The sequence below is a fragment of the Balaenoptera musculus genome, chromosome 16 (assembly GCF_009873245.2).
Source record: "Balaenoptera musculus isolate JJ_BM4_2016_0621 chromosome 16, mBalMus1.pri.v3, whole genome shotgun sequence".
NCBI lineage: Eukaryota > Metazoa > Chordata > Mammalia > Artiodactyla > Balaenopteridae > Balaenoptera > Balaenoptera musculus.
The window spans coordinates 17,776,922-17,803,306 of NC_045800.1; the positions used below are offsets into that span (position 1 = coordinate 17,776,922).

The window sequence follows — 26,385 nt, forward strand, 5'->3', positions numbered from 1 at the left end:
AGCACAGGAACACAGAGCTGCTAATATGAAAAGCTCCATCACATCTTGGTGTGTGCAATTCCTCCTGAGACTTGTAATTTGGTGCTTATATTTGAGACCACACACTTTTTTCTCTGTCCACAGTATCTTAACATGTATAGCATATTTCTCTTGATACGTCAGTTTCAGCTGCTCTGAAACAGCAGTGAAATATCACCTTAGGCTTCACGATGAATTTTGGGTACATAAAATAGCCTTACTTTAAGTGAGATGATAACAAATGTGACCGCCAGATAGTGAAAGTCAATCTAGTCACTTTAGGATGCAGTAACATTCTAAACAAAGGCCAATCTAGTTCTGCCTACATAGATGTGTGCCCTATTTAAGTGCTAATTCTTAGTACTCTTCTTCAATTAAAACAGTCCTCCTTTCCAGAAAGAGCCAGATAATCTAAGGTCATAAACAGAGAGACATGTTCTACCATATCCTTTGCAGTAACTGTGTTACTCTTCGATTTGGACAGATCACCAATACAGCACTTCCTGAGTATCTCAAATCACACCGTAGAGGTATTCTACAAGTAACAGACTAACAATATCAATTATCCAACTTTGCAGATTCCCAGCACACAGTCTGAGCTACACTACCTTTGCTTTGATACCTCTATTCACTATCAAAAAAAAAAATTTAAATACACTAAGAAATAAAATACATGTTAGCCTGATGCTGTAAATTTCAAATCACACTGTTAATTCTAATATGATTATTTAATATCATAGACTTGTTTTTCTTAATAAAATTAAGATGATATAAATGGAAGCAATACTACATTTTCACATCATATTCTCGGTAATGAAAAATAGAACTGCCACTCATTTATGAATTCATAAACTGGTAAAAATTATACTCCTAACAAACCACATTATATAAAGTAAATTATGTTATGAGCTCCATGCTGTACTACATACAACAGATTTTTATTTGATCCAAGTAAGGTTTTTTTCTTAGGATAAACCGAGATATTGTGTCCAAATTGAGTCAGCCTCAGTATAAACAACGGTGAAGACCTCCTGAACATGTAACTGACTGATGAACATATTTTGGGGGGGAAGTGTTTATAAGCAGGGGCACGTGAGGCCTCGGGCGCTGGGGATCCAAGCAGGAGCCTCATTTGCCAATCACACTAATGTTTTTGGCACTTTTGCCATGGGTTAGTTGTAAATATTATTGCTTAAATTTTCAGTCCCAAACTTCTCCATTAGCCGAGAGCAATATCTCACTTTTCTCAAGGTCATTCTAATTATTAAGTAAGAAAACAATGATTTACACAAAATGAATTTATGCAAAGAAATAGTCCCTGAGCACTCTGCTTTCAAAATCTGCAGCTCTACAAAATGCAAAGATCAAAAAATGATATAAAAGTTAGTTTATATATATATATGAACCATATATAAAATTTAGGTTCCTCATATATGTAACAAAAGTGTTAGGTTATACTTAAAATTTTATTTTCCAACATATAAGAAACATTTAGGTTGAAATGTAATGTAGTTGTAAATATTATTTAAAATCTATTATTTTAATATAGTCTTGAATCAAAGGGTAAAAATCAATAGACATATTACTACAGTTTTTCATATATCAGTTAGTTCCAATATTAATGGAAATAAAAGGAAAACAGTATGTATTCATAATAACAAACTGTTCTTATTTAGATTTATTGAACAGTTTCTCTTCCATTAGAGGAGAAACACTATTCACTTGGACTTCACAAATTTCTCATGCAGATATGAAAGTTAAATTTCAATGTAAAACTTCCAGGCACATATTTATGTTAACTATATTTGACACTTCGAAGTTATTTTAAATGGTGTTTACCTTTTCAGTTACAATAAATTTGAATTAGTCTTCAGTCAATAAAAAATACTAAAATGACTTAAGGTATTTAAATTAAAAATTGTATTTCTTCTAGATTTATATTTTTCTTATACACTTACTAATATATGGAGGAAATAATAAGTAACTAAAACTTGAAAGAATAACTGTTTTAAAAAAGCAGTAAATTTAAAATTATTGGAAAATATCTTAAAAGATCCAAAACTGTTAGTTAAGTATATCAAAATACGCCTTTTTTTCTGTATTAATTATAGTGACAAACATTTAAAAAGCTAATAGCCGGTCCTTTTCATTTCCATTTACTCTACATTCCACGTCCATGCACTACAGGCAGTTCAAGAAATATTTCTTTGACTAGTGGCTCAATGGCGCAGCCTATGTGTAGAAAAGTATAATACAACATTAACTGATAACGTGAAAACTACTCAGTTGTGTAGTTATAAATAGGGTTCAAAAATATAATATGGTTTTGAAAAATGAGAGGCACACATGAAAGAATTCTTTTTCTATTGCATCATGATTTTCACTGTTATTTGTGAAACTAAAATAAATTGAGAAAAAATATAAATAAAACATAAAAATAAGTCTTTTTCATTCAACATGAAGTATTACAGTTTTTTCAAATAAGTTCGAAATTCTATTTCCTCCACTGCCAAAAATCTAAAGAAGCATGGTGTTCTGTGGCTGAGTTAATATTTCAATAGTTGTTTCCCGTCAGCATAACATATGACACTGTGATTTGTAATCTCTCTTAAAATAGCCTTTCCCTGAAAAGACACTAAGCACATGCATTACATACTTTAAATCAAAAACATTATTTCAATTTAACAATTGTATTAGGCTAATTAAACAGAGGCCTATTGTTTTATGGTACAGGTGATAGGAAGGCTGAATAAAACCTGTTCTGCTACCTCATGTATGAACTTGATAAATACGTTGCCTTCCATAAATCTCCTTCAATCAACACATCCTATGGGTCTCCAGTCAAATATAGAGGGGGAGCTGTTCCCCTTCAAGGCAGCACATAACAATAATCTCCCTCAACCTTTTTAACATGAATGTACAATGAGGAAAATACATATTCTGTACATAAACACACACACACACACACACACACACACACACACATATTCAAAAATGTAAACTGGCCCATCTCCTCAAAAAAAAAAAAAGGAAAGAAAAACATTGTTGACAAAGACCCCTAGGTACTAGTAAAGTCTAAGCAAAATCAATGAAACCATTTTTTAGATGTGTGACAAAAGCCAGCATTCCGTTGTACACAATTAACTTTCCTGTTATTTTTTGTGAGTGTCTCCTTTAAAAAACCAAGAGCCATCATATAGGAAAGTTCTTTATACATACTCCCAACTTTTCTCCCTTCATGCAGAGCTGGCTGCTAATCCTAGCAGAGAAAAGAACTGTGCTCAAAATTTGCACTCATTCCTTTTCTCTATTGTTAAAAAAAAAGAAAAAAAAGTGACCCTGTAAATTTACTCAAGCTGTTTAAATATGGAGGAAGTGGAATAACTCAGCCAGCCTGTGGCAAAGCGAGTGCAATCAGAAAAACTGTTTCAGTGACACTGCAACTTAGCCACTTTAACTTCACAATGTGAGATTTAAAAAAAAAAAATGTACTTCAATCACCCAGCAGAGGTCTGATCAATTTGACATTGACTATAGAAAACTAAACTCGCAGTGAAGACAAGCACGATGTGCTGAAAAATTATTTCTGTTTGGTTCACTATTACTTCATCTTTTCTTTCTATTGCTTTTGGTATAAAGAAATCAATAAAGTGTTAAATGAAATTAAAACAAAAGCCATTCAAATGTTTATTTTTTCAGTCACTGCCAAATGATTTAATTCCAAAAGCTCTTTTCATACCATAAAAGTTGTGGTTGCAATTGGTTTGTTTTTTTTTTTCTCCCTCAAGATCAGATTTGTCAATCAGGAAAACACAAACAAACAAACAAACAAACAAAAACTGTTTCAGGATGAAATTGGAATTTTTTTCCACTCACTGTTATTTCACAAACGACAGAGGTTTGACAATTCCCAACATTTCTGTAGGTATTTTAATCACCTTAGGCTTTTAAAATAAACTTGATGATGTCTAATGTTTTAAAACCATATTGTAAATGTATTGGCAATTTACAAAGCTGAAATACTAAATTAGACAACTGAAGTGATATCTTACATTTTGCCATGGAAAAATAAATCTTTTTGTCCAAAAATTACTCCCAGATATTCTTATGCAGACTAGCCAGTCCATGTCCAAGGGATTATTCTGCTTTGAAATAGAGCTACATATATCCAGAGAATAACCCCCTGGAACAAATTAAAATTAAATTTGCCAGTAGTTTCTACTTCAGTAATTTCTGAACATAACTGTGTAAAAATATATTGGTGCTAATTTGACGTTAATAAATTAAGACCATTAGAGACAGTCTTTCATTGTTGGCCTTCAACAATTGTCAGTGACACTATTTTCTGTTTGCATTTCCTCAAGCGTGTTAATGTATCTTTGTTTAGGCTGGCAAGTCGAATGGTCAATGTAAACACAGTCAATGAAACATCAGGACTGGAAAACAAGTCTACTGAGAGAGCCTATGGAAAGACCATTTGGTCTGTTGCCAAGTATGCAATGAGGCTACAGCACTGAAAGGCTACTTTAAAATTTCTTTATATGATGAATAAATTACTCTTTTAAAAATTCTCAAAATTCTTTGTTTTGCATACAAAGTCCATCAAGGACGAAGGTAGTCTGCGAGTTGAACCTAGTGCAATGTGGGTTATAGTCTTTGTTTGCAGTCTTAACTGGGGATTGTACCTTAGCTACCATAGTTCAAGCGTAAAAATACTTTGTCTGTAATGCTATATACTGTTGCCAGTGACCCTCTAAATCCTTGAACCAACTGTGTCTTCTGGTGTCACAGAAGATAATGCCAATTTATTGCAATGTGTGGCTTTTTTAACTGATTAAAATTAAGCTGTAAACACGTGACAATGGAATTAGCACATTTAGAGAGTCTGTTTTCCCACATCCCATTTTGCGCTAGTGCGGCTGGTCCCTGCAACTCGACGCGGGTGCAATTTTAATGACTTTGCTGGGTTTTGATGTTCTTATGAAAAAAGCACTGCCTGGTGTTTGTGGAGAAGGTAGATATGGGGGCTGAAGAGCTGTGATTGCGAACATGGTGACATCGTTTCTGTTTTCCGATAGGATCGGTGTCATTTTCCTCTCAGCGATAAGACACCTCCACTGACAGTGCCCGATTAGGGAAAATTTTATTATAAAATTCACTTTTATCGAATGAGGATAGAGTGATAAACAGTGCAGCCTCAGGGAAGGAATAGGGACAGACTCCCCCCCTTTTCAAATTCCACCTTTTCCCTCTTCTCTCTTTCTCTCCCTTAAAAAGATGATTGTATTTTAGTTATTATTAATGGTACAAAAGAGCTCCCTGCAACATGTGATTGCTATGATAAAACTATCTGAATCAAGAGACACTTAGATGTTGTTATAAAAGAAAATCTATTTTATATAGTCACATATACGTGTGCACACACACACACAAACACACAAAGATAAAACTGCTTTCTGAATCCTCCACTTCTGGAAGTTATCTAGTATTTGTTACTTAAAAAAATACAACATCCTAAAAGAAATCAAGCTGAGGTAATATTTACTGAATTATCCTAAATATACATTTCATACTTGTCTTCAGAAACAAATATTTGCAAAACAGAATTGCAAGTTAAACATAAAGAAACAGAAGATCGTGGCCCTCTAATTCTTGAACAAATACTAATGCCTCAAGGAAGAATATGAAAAAATATGGATTGTTTTTAAATAATAAAACATCATTGTTTTTGAATTCTGGTAGTTTAATGATGATACTTTAAACCTCCAGTGTCATAAGTTGTCTGTTTACTCCTGATAAACTAACTGTAACTCAAGAATATTCTGTATGACAACTACATGAAAGGTCATTTGAGAAGCAGAAAAATAAGCATCTGACATTATTTATTAAAAAAAAATTTTTTTTTTCCTGACAAAAAGTTCATTAAGTGACTCAGAATACTCCTTCTACCTTTATGAAGTAAAAATGTAGTGTCTCTGGGGCTAAGGACGCCCAGTGGCATTGGTAAATTCTGGTACCTCATAAAGAGAGTCTGATGATAGATTTTTTTAATTTGTGGGGGGCTGGGTGGAACGCTGATGATAAAAGCAACTCAGAAAACTATTTCTTTATCGATGGAAAATATTTATGAGGGGGAAATAAGAGCTAGCAGTCTTTAGTTTATAATATTCTTCCATGTATTTCTAAGGTATCCCTGAATTCTCTCTTTAAAGACTTTTTTTTGGAGGATCCTTTTTCACATGCTGATTCTAAGCATGATCTATTTCAGTGTGCAATTTCCAATATTATTCAAATAGCATTTTTCACTTATCAGTGATCAGAGAATCATGCCAAAATATCTTATTCTCTTTTGAGTTCAGCTTCTAAATAAAAAAATTAATTTTCTGAAATCATTGCTATGAACTGAAGATGCTTACAGCTTAATGTTGAATAATTTAAGTATTTTTTGTATCCTTATAAGCAGCAAAAGAGAAATGGTTACATGCTTTACTCATTGTATAATAAAGAGGAAAACTGAGGTTTACACAATTCAAAGCTACTAAAGCAAATGCCCTTTAGTTCAACCATTTCTTCCCAAGCTCCTCATTTTAGGATTTCAGTGAGACAAACATTATACCCGAATTCATGATAAGGCAACATTATCATACTGCAACCTAATTTTCACCATTAATTTTATAGCCTAAAAACAGTTACCGAAGTAAACTTATGAAATTATACTTGGTAAATAGTGGAGAAAAACAAAGCTCAACACTAAAGTATACAGTAAGTTAAAAAGCGAATCCATACTCATTATTAGCTTAAAATCTTTAACACCGAATGCTTATTAATGAGTATACTGTTGCACGGTGGACTAGCTTAAGTAGAGTAGACTTTTCTTAATTATCACTTTGCTGAGAAAATGTAATATTATTAAAGAAAAACACACATACACACAATGGTATTTTTGAGAGAACTACTTGAATGTATTAAGAATTTCAACACAGTGAGAGATAAAGCCAAATCCTTAAATGTCACAAAGCCACAATACATCTCCTTAAAAGTGGTCTGGGAAATAGCTATAATTATTGTAATGCTAAAGGTTAGTGGGAAACTTTCAGAAATAAGCACTTTTCTTTGTATTAAAAGAATAGAGCTGCCCATTTCTTTCAATCAGGCCCCAAAATGTCCCTCAGGAAGCTTATATTCTTCTGGAGAAGACAGGTAAAAAACAAGTTATGGATTATCCTTGTAAGTTAGGGTCAGTGGTATGAGGGAGGGGCCTGATACGATAGGAAAGGAAATCTTTAAATGGAGCTGTCAGAGAGTCTTCTCTGAAACAGTGACAGTAAGCTACAAACCTAAGCAATGAGAAAGTGCTTACCTAAGTTGCTCACACAAGATACACATATCCAATGTGTGAATGTATTGATACATATTTTTTAAAAGATATTTCTGGAAAGTTGCATGGTAACTTTTTCTTAGGAAAAAAATCCCAGCGAGTATTCCAGAGACCTTATTAATATTAAGATAAATCCAGTAATAAAATGTCTTACTGTAAAATATCCTGAGTAGAAAATCTGTATATATTAAAGTACACCTATTTCTAAGCATCACTGACCTTGATCTTTCTAACAACTAAGAAGGTACTTCTAGATCACACAATCTTTGTAATACAGTCATCACTGCAATTATGCCTATCTGGGTCAGTAGAGAACCAGTGACAAAACAGTTTTTTCTATCTCACATGTCCTAAAAGCTGGACATACCTTTCTTGGTACCCGTGAGCACGTTCACACCCATGTGCACGGTGTTCACACCTACTTATCACTGTGTGTGCTCCGTCTAATCAGCACTGTATAAAATGAAATACCTTTTCCATTTCAGGTACTATTATTAGTCCTGTCTTCATCTCCTAAAATCTTTGTTTTTCTCATAGGACGCCTAATAAAGGTACCCAAGTCTGGGGAGCAAGAACGCCTTTCTGTTCTGTGACAAGCAACATCTAGAATGGCTGTGGGTCTGTGTGTACAGAATTCACATTTTATTGAAATAAGCACTGGTCCTTCATAAGAGGGCTGCCTGACTGGTCAATGGGAAATGGATGGAGTGATGAGAAGAATAGCTGATGAAGAGATAATCCACGGTGGCAAGGTGGCCGCACAGGATTGCAGCACTGGGGGGGTGCGTGTAGGGTGAAGGAAGAAGAGGACCGGCTTCTTTCTGTTGTTTCATTTGAAATGCGAAGGGGGCCTGCAGTGAGCAAACTTCAGATGTGAAGAACAAAAGGCCAGGTTTTCCCCCTATACCATCACTCTACCTTTTTCTCAATACTGACTAGATGATGAGGTCTCAAGTTGAAGCCCTACTGAATTCCATTTTGACAGCCTGTATTTATTAGTCAGGTTTATCTTCCAGGTATATAAAGCAAGGATTGTGTATAAAACAATTAAAAGGAGCAATGCTACCAATCTGTGCTTGGGGAACATTTAAAAGCATTTCTTTCTTTACAACTGAATAAAGGTACATCGTTATAATCATATATGTCATATGTTTATCTAAAATACTAAATCCTCTAAAAAAATAAAAACTTGTGGTTGATAAACATTAATTCCGTTTAGGTCAATTTAAACATTTTTCTCCTGGAGATTGGGATTGACATATATATACTAATATGTATAAAATAGATAATAAGAACCCGCCGTACAGCACAGGGAACTCCACTTCGCTGTACAGTAGAAACTAACACAACACTGTAAAACAACTATACCTCAATTAAAAAAAATTAAAAAAATAAAGCTAAGAGAAGAGAAAAAAAAATAAACAAACGTTTTTCTCCTATTCCTCTAAATGAATAATTTGGAGAGGAAGGTAGTTCCTAAGCTGATGGTGGATCTGAGGTTGCCAGTTACAGGAGCACTTAAGCGCCCATTGGCACAGCAAGATTCAAAGCCCTGGTAGGCTTCAAAGAGACATTTTTTTTTTTTCTTCTAGAACTCTTTGCTTTCTAGTAAAGCTGCAACCACAATGTTCTCTCTCTTAATGCCACCATAAAAAATCAAAACACTTTAAAACAAATTGATGTACTCTTTAATACAGTCATCACATCATCACAGGACCCTTGCACCCTGCATGGCGACAACCGTAGGGATGCACACCACACATCTCTCTCTTTGTTGCCTGCTTCAATGCTTAAAGAAAGATTGAGAGAGTGTGTGTCTCTCAATTGAGATATGGGCACCTTTGATTGACAAGACCTAATCAGCTTATCTCCACACTAATAAAGTTGGGGCCTGTGGAGCTGGTATATGCCCAGCACTGAGTGAACTTTTCCTAGCCAAAGCCTCACGGGCCAGGTCTCAGGCTCTCCTTCTCGAAACTGGTTCAGATCACTTCTTAATGGGCTATTTTCATCTTGATAAACCTCCAAAGTCTTCATTCATGATGGCATTAGAGTCAATTTAGCTGGATGAATTGTCTAAAGTAATGGCTACATGATAAGTCTATGATAAGTATTTTTGTGCATTGAATCAATAAGCTATCTTTTTCAAGCTCCCTGTATGAAGTAAAAAGTAACTTCTTCTGAATTACTATTTTTTCTTTTAGGCTATTATTTATTAAAGGGGATGGCTTTCTTTCTTTCTTTTTTTTTTTAATTAAAGGATGACAGGATTTTCTGCACATCAGGTAACAAATATATCTCTTTAATAATTTCTGCTGTATAATACTACTGGATGTTCAATTCCTTGGGATGGAGTCTCAGTGCTGGCATAGCCGTAATCTGACTACACCATTCTGGTACCTTGTTACGCTAATTTGTTCATAACAGACACCCACCAAACGAGCCCTGACTGATTGGTGGGAAAGAAGAATATAAGGTCAGGAAATACATATGAACTGGAGTTTGCGGGGGAGGGGGGGGCGTACACGTATGTGCGTGCACACACACACACACACACACACACACATTTTCTTCTTCAAGTTTACTTGTAGGAGGCCCTTTCAAACCAATTTTCTACATAATTCAAGAACAATGTCTTTGTTCTTATCTGTTTGTAATTACTATGTAAAGGACAAATTCAGGAACTAAGGTGTAAATAATGCTACTAAAGGGCCAACTATACAATTATACAATGGAGACCTGGAATAGAAGTCCCTCTTTACATGTGCCAAGGTGAGGGTAAAATACACAAGTGGACATTTTGATCTTAACTTTCATAAGTAGTTATCTAAAGAGTGAAATGGGTTCAATGGATAAAGCAAGCTTTAGAGAAGGAACTCCAGTAGCAGAGAGACTTTTTGAAATGATAATTTTCCAAGTATGAAAAAATATATATTTATGTATTCTTGTACCTCTCGCCGATAATGGTCGTTAAAACCATTCAGTAATGCTGCTTTCATGCTGCAATATACCTTAAGTAATATAATCACCTGTATAAAATGAGACAATTTTAAACATTCCAAAATGAGGTTTTCTACAGATTATAGGAAAGCTTGAGCAATTTTTCATTCAGATTGTAGCCTTCATGCTGTAATTGCTTTATACAAAATCCACTGCAGCCTTATCACTCAATATTATCTTCACTGCGGAACATCGGAAGATAATTTTGCAATAAAATTTAATTTGCAGAGCTTATTTTCCACTAATCTCCTAGCAGAGGAAAAAATGAAATGGCCAAGGTGCACACTCCATGTTATGACCCTAATGGTGTTTTTTATTTCTAGAATATAAGACCCCAAACATATCAATTTTATCATATTGAAATGTTGGCATATTTTAATTGTCATAACTTTATATCCTAGAAAAGCAAGTAAAGCTATTAGGAACATGTATGAAAATAAGCCTCTTTAAGTGATAAAGTTCCCCTCGGGAAAGCTTTTTTTTTCCATTAGAAAGGAAATACTTAATATAAAAATAGGGGGGGTAGTAAAGGTATTTTATTCCAAATTATTAATATACCAGTAGTGGTACACAATATTTGAGATTTTTAAATAAAAAATGAAACCAAGTAGCAATATATAGGAACTAGACATCAAGATACAGTTTTCTGTATAAAATGACAAAGTCAAGTTTGTCACATCTAAGGCTCATTCCAGCTCTAAAGTTTAAAATTTTAAATGTACAGATGCCACATAAACTTTGGAAGAGTAAATTCATAGTAGAAGGTCTATTTCTACAGGTCACTTAGGCTTTATTTATCATTTATGTCCTAGAAAGCATTCATCTCTTGAAAAAAAGAGAGCTTTTTATTTATTTTTTAATATTGAGGACTCCATGACAATGAACTAATATCACAAATTGGTGTAAGATATAAGCCAATCTTGTTGCTCAAAAATTAAATAGCTTCATTTTTGCAATGGTGCAAAATACTGAAAGAATCCTCATTAAAATTCAAATTTTTCACCAAAATGGTTACATATTTTTAAAAAAGGACTAATGACCATTAATGGGTTGAGAAATTAGTGCTTTAGGCCTGGACTAAATGAGACTACCACTTCCTAAACCACATTTAGATCACTCTACCTCTTTTTAAAGTTATATCATAACAAGGCCAAAGTGATACTGAATCATTTATGAGGTTTTTAGAGTTGAAATATCAGAGTCATACATGTGCAGAAGTATTGTTCTGACATTTGAATTTCAGCAATAGGCAATTCTGAGACATTTCAAGTTATGCAAAGCTTGACATTTCCATGTTAATATACAAAACAATGATGATGTAAAAAGCCACTTCTCTACCAATACTTAAAACTTCAGCACTTAATAAAACTTCAGAAGCACAGGGCTCTAAAATTCAAACCCACACAAGTCCTTAGTTAAAAGCTTTCAATGTTTATCCACATAAAAAGTACACGCTGAACATGCGTCTGCACTAATATTTTTCATTTATACATGGAAAGGCAAAAAACATTATTAATTAATTGCTTTTCAGATCACTTATTTCCAATTTAACTTTCTTTTCGTTTCTCATATATACATGTCAGAATATTCTTGCCATGAGCTATAGATTATTTAAAATTGTTTCTTAAATGTTAAAAATCACAGTAGATAAAATACAATCAAGTATACTTCACTTTCCGGAACAGCATGAATCTCAGCCAGTTGTAATTTTACAGAAAACTAAAATGAACCACTAAAAAACTAAAAAAAAAAAAACCCTAAAATGACGACCATGTCCAGTGATTATCTCCTTAAACACCAAAACTGAAATATTTTGACATGATGATCTCTTGGCAGAAACAGTAAAGACATTTTTTATTTAAAAAGGCTGAAATAAGTAGGGTAATAATGAAGAACAAAATGTATAACATTTTCAAGCTGCAAATCAACAAGCGGGTATTGACTTTTCTTTGAGGTCAATAACAGCTCTTATTGATCTAAAAAGTTAATACCTACTAAGGTCAATATAAGATCTCAAGGGTCAACAAATCTGGATTCGAACTTCCACTTCCTTTCACATATTAATATTGCTGAAATGGGTACAATTGTGTTTGGAGAAATCAAGAAATCATCGTCAGGACGCCAGAATAATCCTAAGAAATAGACCAAGGAAGTTAAAAACACATATGTAGAGTTTTAAAAGTCCGTTACTATAGAATTTTCAGACAGTGACCTTTAGATATAAATCCTAGTATTACACAATTTGGGCAATTAAATAAGGAGAAACAAAAATAACTGAAAATTGTTTTTACAAGTGTTTTGCCTCTTCATGCTATTGACGTATGGAATCTCTCATTCTCTGTAAACATATATATTTGAGAAACTATGATGTGAAATAATTTTTCAAGAATAGCTTTTAGGCACTTTTAAATATAGAGAAAAAAATTGTTTTAATTGTAAAATTAAACAGTAACATTTTAGGAACTTTGGAAGAGGAAAAAAATAGGAACCATTTCTATTATCATGATGCACCCTGTTGTGTTCTTTTTAGACTGCAAAATTTTAAAAATATATTGGCTATTGTTCGAATAAGTAAAATGGTCTGTGCACTCTTACACGTCTTAAAGACGGCACATGGGGGTGAATCACATGGACACTGGGACCATGTCCCCATATATATCTCATATTTCTTGGAGTCATAACATTGAGTGATTTACTAGCCTGATCCTTTCAATAGCCAAATAAAAGTTCATCTTGTTCTTTTCAGAATTACTAGAAGTACCGAGAGAAGGAGAGGAAAGAGGAAACAAACTTTCCTAAAGCATTTACTAGTGCCAAAACCTAAGCAAGATGCTCTAGATATACACAGGTCCTGTTAGTTACTGTAAAGGCCAAATTATTGACAGTGGTAATATAAAAGTTAGAAAGGAGAGGCCAGGTCTGCAGCAATGACAATACTACACTATGGGTGGTCAATAAATATGAACACCACTGTGACTGCAACGTACTTAAAAAAAAAAAAACCTTATTTAGAACAGTTTTAAATTTACAGAAAATTTATGATATACAGGGCTCCCGTATACTTAATACCCAGTTTCCCCCATAATTAACATCTTATATTACTGTGGTACATTTGTCATAGCTAATGAACCAATACTGATAATTATTATTTACTAAAGTCCACACTTGGTTCATATTTCCTTAGTTTTTGTCTAACGCCCTTAGGCATTTTGTCTAATGTTTCAGGACCCCATCTAGGATACCACATTACGTTTAGTCACCCTGTCTCCTTAGGTTTCTCTTGGTTGTGACAGTCTGCAATGTTCTTTAAGCACATACTTTAGAAATGAGATAAATAAATTTGCTGACTTGTATCTATTGTCAACACTTAGATGAAAACACACGCAGCAGAATTATCTTTTGTTACAGACCTAAGGAGTATAAATTTGAGAAGTGAACAGAGATAAGTGCCTGGTAGAAAAGAAAGCAAATGATATTGACTCTTTAGTGTGCCCATATAAATAAGAGAGAAAGTTTCATTTGTCACAAATTCTACAAGATTATAACCACTGACCTGACCCATAAGCCAGCTACTCTTCCATCTCATCCCATTATACTGTTACAAGCCAGGGTTTTAATTGACTGATTATGAGGCAGTGAAGTGGACAAGAATAAATAGTACAGCAGAGGAGTATAAACTACCCACGTATATTTGTTCTTTCTCTTCTTTACTATAAAGTTGTGATGAGAAAGTGCTTGTCCAGTTGGAACTATATCTCCCAGCCCCCTTGCACTTGGTGGCACCATTCTACTAGTTCTTGCCAGTGGAATGTATGTAGCATCAAGGTGTGTCAGTTGCTGTCAATGGAGCTTTAAAATCAGGTGTGCCTTCTCCATTCTCTCTTTGCCTTGGGCACTGGCAAAATGTAGAGGCCTCTAAAGCCGGGTGCTGGGCAGAGCCGCCAAGTGGGAGGGACCTGGAATTCTGACTCACCACGTGGAAGCCCATCTGCTCATGAGCAGCAACTGCACTGGACTATTCCCAGAGTGAGAAAGAAACTTCACCGCATCAAGCCACTGGGGAATTTGAGGTTTGTCATAGCAGTTAGTGTTATTATGAAAAGTAGCATAATAATGGAAACTAACCTTTATTGAGCACCTATGATAGACAACATGCGTTGAGTGTTTTTATAGTTTACTTCGTGTAACTCTCACAACAACCTCCACAGAGAAGACCGGCAAACATTTTTATATATTAGGAAATGAAGACATGGAAAGGCGAACGAACTTGCCCAAGGTTTCCCAGTTATTAAGTGTCAGAACGAGATTTGAAGCTGGGGTCTGTCTAGTTACAAAGCTCCGTGAACCATTCCATTTTGCTTCACTGCAGGTGAAAGATAGGTGATCCAACTTGGCACTTGGATTAAAAAAATAATTCCTATGCATTTTACACACATAACTTTTTTTGGAATCCTCAAAGGACAGCAAAAATTATACATGTGTTCTTCCTATTTTTTATGTGGTAGACACGAAGTCCCAATTTACAAGGGGTGGGTGTGAGATGATTATTTCACTCAAATTTGTTAGCATTTTCCAGATCAAGACGTTATACCAAAATGCCAAAGAGAAAGATCCACTCCACCTTTGTAGCCTGCTGATAATCTTACAGTGTTTAATTTGAGCAGAGTCCAGCAACTCATGGAGGGCACGAAAGAACTGCTGCGCCACAAGGTTTACAGCTAACAAAGGAGAGAACAGAAAGACTGACTTGTTTGCACAACAGTGTGAATTTAAAGAACTATATGGGGTGTGCATCCTACACGAAATCCAAGTAGGAAGAAAAATAAAGCACGGTACCTGTACACAGCAATAAAAATGAGGGGATTCATTACAGTAAGAAAATTCACAGCTGGCAGGCAGTATCAGTGAGGCAATAAGATATGTGCTCCATCTTCATGCTTACCTTTTAGAGTCATAATGTTTGGGGGAAAAAAAAAAAAAGGTCTCCTTTTTTATATTAACAAAGTCACTCCAGTCAATCTCTTTAACTCACCTATGTGAAAAATTTGGATGACACTAAAAGTCCTATGCTAACATCGGTGAGAAAAATTGGTGAATCTCTTAAATTTGTGTATCCCTCTTACAACAGAGTTTTGTTTAAGTAACAGGTTCTAATCATCAACAGGTTTGCATAGAGCATCGAACATTAGAGATAATTCACAGATATGCTAATGAGGAAGAGGGAAACATTAAATCAAATAAAACTTAATAGCCATTCTAGTTGGTGAAAATTGATGGCATTTAGGGTAGTATTCAGGGGATCAGTCTACTTAATCTGAACACACAATCTCCATTTTGGATAAGCTAACGTATTGATTGAAACAATTAAGTAATAGATGTAAAAAGATGTACTGAAAGTAGTTGGAAAATTTCAAAGCAGATTATATAATATTATTCCTAATATTAGCATTATTATTTACAGCACATAACGCAAGGTTGAAAATGACCAAAGACTATAAAGCATTAAAAATCTCTATAATGTATTATGTAAAATACTTACACATCTGACTATTAAGATGGATAGGTGAATTAGAGAGGTTATTCTGAAATAATAAAAAGTTTGAGGGAAAGTGTTTTTAAAATAAATGTTAATCACTTTCAAGTATACTTAATAACTAAGATGAATGTTAGATATGCCATAGGACACACTCTAGAAATTCTCATAAGCCACATACTTGCCCCAATGGTTTACCCACTTTGCTCATGGTTTACCCACTTCCCTAGCTCACCCTTTATTTATTCCATAAGGCTCATCTATTCTGAGTCTTTCCCTGACACTGTGAAATAGACTTAATTACTTCCTCCACCCTGCTTCAAAAACACTAATTATATTCATCATGGGGATTTATAGCTATGTATTTCCCAAACAGATATTTTGCCAAGATATCCCAGCTTATCAAAGGAACTATATATTCTAAGTGCCCAGAAAGGGGCAAGGGTCTGTTCCTTCCTAAATTACATAAAACCTATTTTCCTTTTCAGGTGGGTTGATTATCTCCCCTACCTGACTCCCAAATGCAAACCTTGCTAATAATATTCATTTAAGGCAATATTTTTCTTGTTATTCCAGAGACTGACTTAGCCCAATCCAGATCTAATGAACCCTAACTAATTTCTTAGGGCCCAATAATTGTTTTTGGAATAAATGTTAAGGTTCCACTGTGCTCTGTTCAAGAGCCATGTGTTGCAAATAGCATTGAAAATGGGAATAAAAACAATTATTAAGGTCAACTTAAAAGGTGTATTGTATGTGGACAAAAATAACCTTTTAATGTGGATCAGGACCTTAGGCAATTGACTGTGATGAGATTACCAACATGGAAGATCATGTTAAGACTACCCAACAATATGCTTATTTTTTCTCCAAAAGGGACAGTCTTCAAAAAGCTTTTTTTCTTGTCTGGCTTTAGGGTGGTTTCTTCCTCTCTCTACATAAATAGATATTTATTTAACTATGACTTAGAATTTATATGTCAAGATGCAAAAGGGCAACACAGTGCCAAACATGAATGATGACCCACCATGACAGTCTCTTTGATAATGACTTTACTTGGAAAAACGTATCTTCAATAAAAAAATTATTTTTTAATGTTGACTTTGTTCTCTTATGGCAACGTTGGAAAACACTGTAGCCCAACAGGAAATACAGACGAAAGCTTCAAACATAGAGCACATAAAAAAAGCCATTTTTAAAGCTCATGCCCGTCAAGTTTTCCACTTGGTATAAGTCGTATACAAAATCTTAGTCCAATGTGAACTCATGCTGTGAAAATTCTGTGGCACCCACCTCAGAAAATTCTGTTAAATACATAAACATTGCTGAAAAGAAAACTTCTGGGCACTAGAAGTCAGACTCAAAGGGAAAATAAACCTGATTAAAAAAAAAATCCCAAGGAAAGTTATATAAGCACAGTGCAACACGGTCATAAGCTTAACCGTCCTTCACTGTAATATTTGAAAGTAAATTGGCATTTTAGCGACCTGCTTTGGTCGTCTTTCTTTTTCTCAACTCACAGAGATGCAACAGAGTAAGAATGGCTTCACGTGTATCTTACGAACCAACTCGAAAAGTGACAGGCATTACGGGGTAGGACACCTTTAAAAATGAGTATAATACTTTTTAATGGATTAAAAATGAACCCTATGAATTCCCTTGGACCACCTAAGGAGAAGGTTCTCCAAATAGGGTTTAAATGACATCCTTTTCTTACCACTGTGGAGCTCACCAATATCTCAGGGAACCTCACAAAGTAAATTTAAGCACAACTTGAAAATACTCTTTAAGAGCTTCACCCTAAATGACAACCTCCTCTGTTCCTTTCAGAGCAGAACCACAGCTTTTTGAGAAGTAAGACTTTGATAGGGTTGTAATTATAAAGTGATAACTACACATTAAAATGATTCTTTTACCACTTGGCAGACTTTTAAAAACTCATGGGACATGGTCAGGTAATTCTTCTCAGCATCTATAAAAATACCTATTCTAGCAGAGATATCTTTAAGGTTCTGAAAGCATAACCACTTATTCCATCACCCAAAATGATGAATAGAGAAACTTTTTCTAGAGATAACTTTTTCTGTCAGAAAGTTTAACATTTCTAAAGAAAAATCTTTTCTCTAAAATATATGTGGCTGGATAAATAGGTGGTTAATATCAACCCAATTGTATAATCCCATGTTCTGTGTAATCCCATTTTCTGTTCCTATATTGTAGAACAACATAAAGTGTTAACTTGTTATTTCTGCACTAGTTTAAACATGGTAGTGCCTTTCTGAATTCCAATCTGTGCCTAAACAAAATTATTCAGGTTAAAAATCTGAATCAGTGTTTATAGACAGAACATCCTCTACTCAGATGAACCAAGACTGGGGTATCTTGTCTTTCTAGCTCAGCATCTCTGAAGCACCTGACACCCAGTAGAGTTCAATGAAAGCTTGCTGAATAAGTGAAATACAATATTTGCCTTCTTTCACATAATACTGTACCACTCTCACTAATATTACAGAAACAGAGATTTATTCTTCTACCAACTGGTAACAGCTCTAAGAGCAAGGAACATACAGTTAATACTTTTGGGGTCTACGTTCCCAGGAGTCTTTATAAATATGACTTGTCAGTAAATGGAGGCGAAAACAACAACAACAACTTTCTTACATTTCCTGAGATGTTAGCTCAGTTCCAAAGCTCGCCTGTAACTTCAAAAGTAGTTTTAGGCATTATATTTTATTATTGTGCATTGTTTCAACCATTAATCTTTTCTGTCGATGATAAATTAATACATTCAAGGATTTATATTTTTGAATCAAATTATTACATAGTAAACACTCAAAATACTTCTTGAAGAAAAGAATGAGGGGGAAAAGGAGGAAGGGGAAGAAGAGAAGAAAGAAGTTTAATTATAATGAAGAGGAAGAGATAGAAGAATAAGAAAATGTCAGCAGACATGGAAGAAACTCCTGAAAAAATAAAGAAAATGACTAACTTTTGGTTTGGTAAAAACATGGTCTCAATAGATATTTCCAAACCTGACTAAAATTTCTAAGTGAGTTCTATAGTGAGTTGATTAAAATAAGAATATTTTATCAAGAGCCAAAAGATAGAATATGATAAAGTTGCAGTATCATACTCCATAATCCCCATATAACCCCATGAAAGGCTCAGGTAAACTCCATCAGTAGTTCAGCCAAGGCTTTGAGACAGCTAAAGATACAAAGGAAGGCACTTCACATCTAAAATGCATTTGTTCAGATTCTTTAAATAAGTTCTGAACATGAAACATTTTGTTTGGTTTTTAAAAATGTAAGCTGATACCACTATTGATTGCTTTTCCTGTATGAACTCTTAAAAAAAGACATAGACACAGTAGAAACAGAAACAGTGGTGTACATAAATTACCTAATTCTCATAAAAATGCTGTAATTCTAAGATCTGTGTTCCAGAAGAAAAAGAAGTACTCCATATGTTTCCCTGACTATTTGGTCAAATGAATGAAGATTTTGATGAGGTAATCATATAGAGCAAAAATAATCTGAATGCATGTAAAATAGGCCTGTGGAAGTATATTCTTAAAATGGGAAGTATCTGCAGCTTAAAATTAGGTAACTATAACATAGTATTGAAATATTGAAATTGAAGTAAAATCCATATTTTTTATTTAAAAAAATACACGTCAAAGGGTAAAAGCTTTGGTAAAAATGTACAGAACTTCCAGCTGTAAGATGAATAAGGCCTGAGGATCTAATGTAAAATATGGTGACTACAGTTGATAACACTGCATTATATAATTGAAATTTGCTAAAAGAGTAGAACTTAAATGTTTTCACCAAAAAAAAAAAAAAAAAAGATAAACATGTGAGGTGATGAATATGTTACCTAACTAGATGATGGGACTCTTACACACACACACACACACACACAAATGAGAGAGAGAGAAAATCTTCATAGAAAGGAAATGGGACTGCCAAGGAAACTCAAATAGAAATGGACTAGGGCTTCCCTGGTGGCACAGTGGTTGAGAATCCACCTACCAATGCAGGGAACACGGGTTTGAGTCCTAGTCCGGGAAGATCCCACATGCCGCGGAGCAACTAAACCCGTGTGCCACAACTACTGAGCCTGTGCTCTAGAGCCCGTGAGCCACAACTACTGAGCCCACGTGCCACAACTACTGAAGCCCTTGCGCCTAGAGCCTGTGCTCTGCAAGAAGAGAAGCCACTGCAATGAGAAGCCCGCACACTGCAACGAAGAGTAGCCCCCTCTCGCCACAACTAAAAAGAAAACCCGTGCACAGCAACGAAGACCCAACGCAGCCAAAAATAATAAATAAATAAATTTATTAAAAAAAAAAGAAATGGACTAATCTTCTGTATCAATTCTATAACAAATAAGACTTGGGTAGAAAATATTTCTTTTATGAAAATAACTTATAAATACATAACATTGGTATTATTCTTACTCAGAAAATCTACCTTTGCATTTCCCTAATAAAACAAGATATACAAGAAATTGTGATAAACGTGCTATTTTTTAAAAAGAATGTTAAGTGGTGTTAAATATAGGGGAAAATATATTTTGACAAAAATAAAGTGGTATAATGTAGTCCCTTTTGGCTTACTGGATAGGTTACTAGCTATTCTTGTTGCCAAGTATTGCCTAACTAAGGTAAGGTAAATAATTATTATAGCTCCTAAATAGACAATTCTCGAATCCAGTATCACCAATATTAGCAGACACAGCCATATTTATTACCTGTATTTCACAGGGAGTGTAGGTGTTAACAATGCAAGCTACCTGCCTGAATTTTTGTACACATGTGTAGTTATACATATATACACATGTATATGAGATTCAATGAGATGACTTATCCAGTTCAAACAGACACAGATGAAAAACTAACACTGAAAACAGGACTTCTAACTCAACTTCACTATGCACAGGTATCACTGCTGATCTTGTTAAAATGCAGATTCTGATTCAGTAGATCTGAGGAGACCCAAGATGCTGCATTTCTAACAAACTCCCAGGGGATACCGATGCTGCTGGTCCCAAGCCCCGCTTTGGGTAGAATGGAACTAACCCATTTCTCTTTAGACTGACACAAAATTAAGCAAAGTGACAATGTATGTTTATACTCAGAACCTACCTGAAGTGAAGATTTCTAGAGAGGAAAAAAAAAATCTTTTGTGAGGCAATTTACAAAATCTTTCTATATACATTATTTTATTTATGCCTCTCACAAACTCTAGAAAATAGGTATCATCATCTTTATTCCTCAAATAAAATATTATCATAAACTTGGTTTTAAGCTCAGATTTATAATCACAAGTGTCCATTACCACCAGCCTAATGGACTGGCCATTGTCTGTGTAAAGCCCTACCAGGTACAAGGACTAATAAGTCCCCATTTGTTCTGGGGATATCCTCAAGGAAGAATCTTTGGGATCGCATGCCAATTGTTAAGGAAATTAATGACAAATTTCAAGCTCCTTGCTCCTGAATGACTTTTAATAAGGCTACAATTTCTCCTGCATCTTCACCATCCAATCCTTCTGTTCCTTTCAACTAGTAAAAGGACTAAATCTTGGATTATTATAATATACCTCCTAACATGTCTCCTTGTTCCCATTCCTCTGCCACTCCTCCCCTACAATCCTTGTCCTCCATGATTCAGATCAGGCCACTTGCCTGTTGAAAGCTCTCCAATGGCATCATACCCTACAAGTCAAATTCAGACACCTGGGGCCCCATAAAATCTCACCCTATGTGGCTCTAACCTAATTGTGTACCACGCCCGTTGCTCACTTTGCTTCAGCCATACTGATCTTCTTTTTGTTGCCTGAACACCCCAAACATCTTCTCATTTCAGAGCCCTTGTGCTTGCTTTTTCCTCTTGGAATCAACAGCCCCACGTGTGCTTACTAATGCATCTTTGTGCAGTTCAAGACTCAGCTTACAAGGCACTTGTCTAAGAGGTCTTCCCTGACTAGCTAACCTAAGATAGATTTCACTAGCTACTCTTTCATACCCTGCTTCATTTTGCCACCATCTGAAATAATCTTGTCCATTTATTTATTAATTAAAAAAATGTCTGTCTCATCCTGCTCCCGGCTCCTTCCTGTTCTGATACATAAGCTACCTGGGAACAGGGATGTTGGCACATGGCACACAGTATTCAATAGTTAGTTTCTGAAGAAAGTATATGAAAAGGAACTTAACAGATGTGAGAACATGACTTATTCTGACTACAACAGGTCACTTTGGTATGTGGTCATCTAGGTATGTGGGGCCCATTCATTTTTCAGTGTGGTTTATTGGTTAAGAGCATGGAATCAGCATGGAACCAGATAGTCTGGTTGTACTATTTCCTAGCTCGATTAATAAGTGTGGGCAAATAACTTAATCTCTCTGTACCTTGGGTTGTGGTAAGGATTAAAGAGATGGTAAATACAGAGTACTGAGAACAGCGTGCGGCCCGTATTAAGTGTTCAATAAACACTGTATGATGTCTACACATGTCCAATCGCCAGGCCAGGGTGGGGAACCTGCGGGGCCCTTGGGGAAGGATGGAGCACCTCTTATTCATGGCAGGAAGGCTGGCAGAAGCACAGCACCCAGTTGTAGAGAGATCACTGACCAAATGGGACATCAGAGCTAGGTGGCTTGAAGTGACAACTGAGAGAAAGGGTGCAAACCCATAAGGCTTCGATACTCGGGGATGGCAGAAGCAAGGTTGGTAAATGGTGCAGATCACTCTTCAAAGATGTGAGGCTACTGACTGTAGACAAACACTCTCCTGGTTCCAGAGGTGTACTGCCAGGTGCACTGGGCCCATTTACGGTATAGGCTGGGACACTAGTGAGCATCTTAAACTACCTGTTTACATACTGAAAGAAGAGAGTGAGCCTTGCATTTCTGCCCATGTATAATTTCTCTTTCAGCCTATTTCTTTTATTCATCATACAGCTTCCATTAGTTTTGTGCCTATTGTAATTCTGGGATATTTAATTCAGAGAAAAAAATAATCCTAATTTCAGCATTAAGGGCAGATGACCCAAAGTTTTAAATATTAATGCCCTGACCTCAAACAAAATAGGTATCGCCATAGCTAAGAGTCATATCTGACTATTAATAGTAGATGAAAAAAGAGTCACTTTTTATTCACAGATTCTGGGACAAGAATTTATAAGAAATGCTAAACTGGATCATGCCAATGGCTCATACAACCACCAGAGTGTTTGGTCTTTGATGGTCACTCCCAAGGAAGTTTGCTAATGAGTCTGATAATTGTGCCTCTTGATGTCAGTCTCAGAGTGAGATGTCCTAGCATCAGCTCTTTAGTTCAGTATCATATATTCTTCCACCTGTCTCTTCATTTCTAAATGGAGTTGTTCAATTAACTTGTAACCTCATCAATTTTCTCAAATAGAAAGGAAGCCACGGAAGAAACCTGACTGGTATTAAACTCAATATATATCAAGGTGTAAATGGCGCTTAGAAATAATCATGTATTGATGCATTTGCTCAGACCAAGTACATTCTAGACATGAGTCCCCCTGTTCAGCAGCTATTCTTAAAGAGACAATAACTGCCAATTTGAAAAAATAACTTTTAAAAATGTCAAAAATGACTCAAGAATTTTAGAAGATGAATTTTATTATTTACTAGGAAGATGCTAGTGGTCAATATGCTTTCTATTCTATTACACAAATAATTGATTATATATAATAATCAAAATTTCTTTTATGATATTTGCCAATAATGGTCATCAAGAAAAATTTACAGATTTTTGTCGAAATCTTTTGCCAATAATTTTCAGAGATAACCACTTATGCTGATGAAAACATAAAAATGATGACTTTTCCAGAGCCCTATTTGCTTTCTAAGCACTTGGACATATATGACCTCATTTTACATTATAACAACCTTATGGGATATATAGAATCTGATGTCAGGTTTCCATTTGGCAAATAAAAGAACATGTACAGAGAGGTTAAGTATTCCTCAAAGTCACACAGCTGACTAATAGCAGGGCCAGGGGATGGGATTGCTGTCTCTTTCTCCAATTCAGTACATCAGACAATAATTCCTATATTTTGTGGCCAAGTAAAATTTCAAAAAACATTTCAAAGGGCCCAAATAGGGTTGCCAATTTTGTTATTTTTCCAGGTAAAGAAAAAAATATATATATAACTTCCACCTACTATTTCTATCATATCATAAAACTAGCCTTTCTTTTATCACCCCAAAATAGGAAAAACATGATCTTAGAAAACGTGTAGTTTTTCAAATTAATGACGTTTGCTTTATAAGAAAATCACTATTTTTTACTTTTTTCCTCTCATTTTGATGTGGACTCATGAAAACGCTTGTTGTGGTCTAGAACCAGTTCTTAGACCAATACTTGCAAACCATTTCCCTCTTTTGTGCCGCCTCAAAAGTCATCATAGCTCTTCCACATCTGTGCCTTCTTGCATTTCACAGTCTTTAAGAAGAAACCAATAAGTGCTAAAAGTTTTTCCTTTTGAAAGATGCTGTTTCTCTACTGATACTGTAACAAGATTATTACTATCATAAATTTACATCACAAACACAGAGCTGTTGACTGACTGGATATAACTAGGCTGTGTGCTAGCAGGGAAGCAAGAAATGGAGAAGCAACATGGTGCCCGCCACAATTACTTTTTTCCCCCACATTACAGTAAGAAGCAAGGGCAGGAAAAATGCTTTGTGCCTGCTTTCTCATTTCTCCACCCACATTCAAACTCATCCAAGGAAATGAATCATGATGACTTCTGTCTAGGTGTGTGCCACATCTGTCTTTACCTCCACAAAGCCCACTTTTATTCCTCCTCTTAGACTTGGTTTTACAGTCTGTGAGAAGTTCCCAGGCTTTTATATATGTATTATAAAACATACAAATATCTAATTTTATAAAACTTTAGAGTTAATTTACCATTGTATTCTACTAAAAAGTCCAAGGGAACTGAGGTCGGTTTTGGGGACACTCTTAAATTGGCATTTTCCATGTTGATTGTATTGATAGTTTGATGTTACATTTTAGTACACACCAAAAGGAATAACTATCAAATCATGATCTTATAACCTTGATCAGTGCATGATCCTTCAGAATCTGTGATCCTCTTTGTTGATTTCCTTCAGCTTTGGGAGGGAGCTACATGAATGGTGTTGTGAAAGAGAAAAGGCAGCCCAATCAGCCAAATCAATTCCAGATGATTAATGATTTCTTTTATGAATGGCCAGTGATCAGTGTCATAGCAAGAATATCCCCAACCCAACCCAGTCCCCTGTGGAAAGAGGCTCACCAATGGGATGCTTTGTCAAAGAAGGTTCCCTGATGTTCAACAGGTATAGTGACACATTCCCCAAAATAACACTTCTTAAAAATTCCTTTAACACAAATTTCAATCACAATACTTTTTTTTTCTATGAAAGATAAATGCCTGTATATCATCAAATGACCACACATTAATAATAATACTTATATTTATATAGTGTTTTATGGTGTATAAACTATTTTAACTTATGCTATCATTTCGTAGGAATATTCTGCAACAGACAGTATTATTTCCATTCTATTGAAGAAGAAACAGACTCAAAGAAGTTATGTGATTTGTTTAAGGTCACACAGACAAGGGCCAGAACCCAAGGCTGGTCCTTTGACCTCACGTTCAGGGTGCTTCTCATTATAAACATTCTTTGTAAGGACAGTCACTTCTTAAGGTGAGCCCAAGGAATAAAAGAACAATTGAAAGCTGGCTTTTATTCCAATCAGGGCAGAACGCCAATCTATCAATAACCTCAGAAAGAAGGGCTGCTCATACTATTAAAAAATCTGGGAGGGTTGATGATTTTCTTCAGTTTTCTCACCATTACTATAATGCCAATGCCATTTGTGCTCATTCTATTTGATTTCTTAGAATTCATCACATAAGCCAGCCAATATAGGATAGCCATGAATTCAAGCAAAGGAAACACTGGCCATTCATAAGATAAATCATTTGGAATCATTTTCATTATACCTGCTCTTACAAAATAAATATTATTTTTTATAACACTAAATTTTTAAAAAAATCAATGGAAATGTTGTTGACTACATATTTTTGTTGTCCATATACGGGGCAAGAGGTATCCATAAATATATAAAATAGATGATATGTAATCTATACTTTGCAAATAGCTAAATAATAAGAAACTGATAAGTACAAAGGGGTTAATGGATATTTATTTACTAGGTAAAAAAAACACTCATTGTGTGAAACCTCAATAAAGAAAAAGCATGTCTATTTCAAGTAGACTCGTCCTAGAAGTCAAAATAGGGCTGCGTTTTCTGAAATTAGTAACTAGTGTTAATTCAACCCAAAAGTTTGGACAGTATTAACTAACACATAATAAAATTATCATGCCTTTTTTTTTTCCATATCTGATTACA

At 35.0% G+C, this 26,385-nt stretch overlaps 1 protein-coding gene across 13 annotated transcripts in view; it reads right to left on the reverse strand.

Annotated features, from left to right (window-relative positions):
* Positions 1–26,385, reverse strand: part of VTI1A (vesicle transport through interaction with t-SNAREs 1A) — a 397,531-nt gene that overhangs the window by 291,085 nt on the left and 80,061 nt on the right. The window lies entirely within an intron of this gene.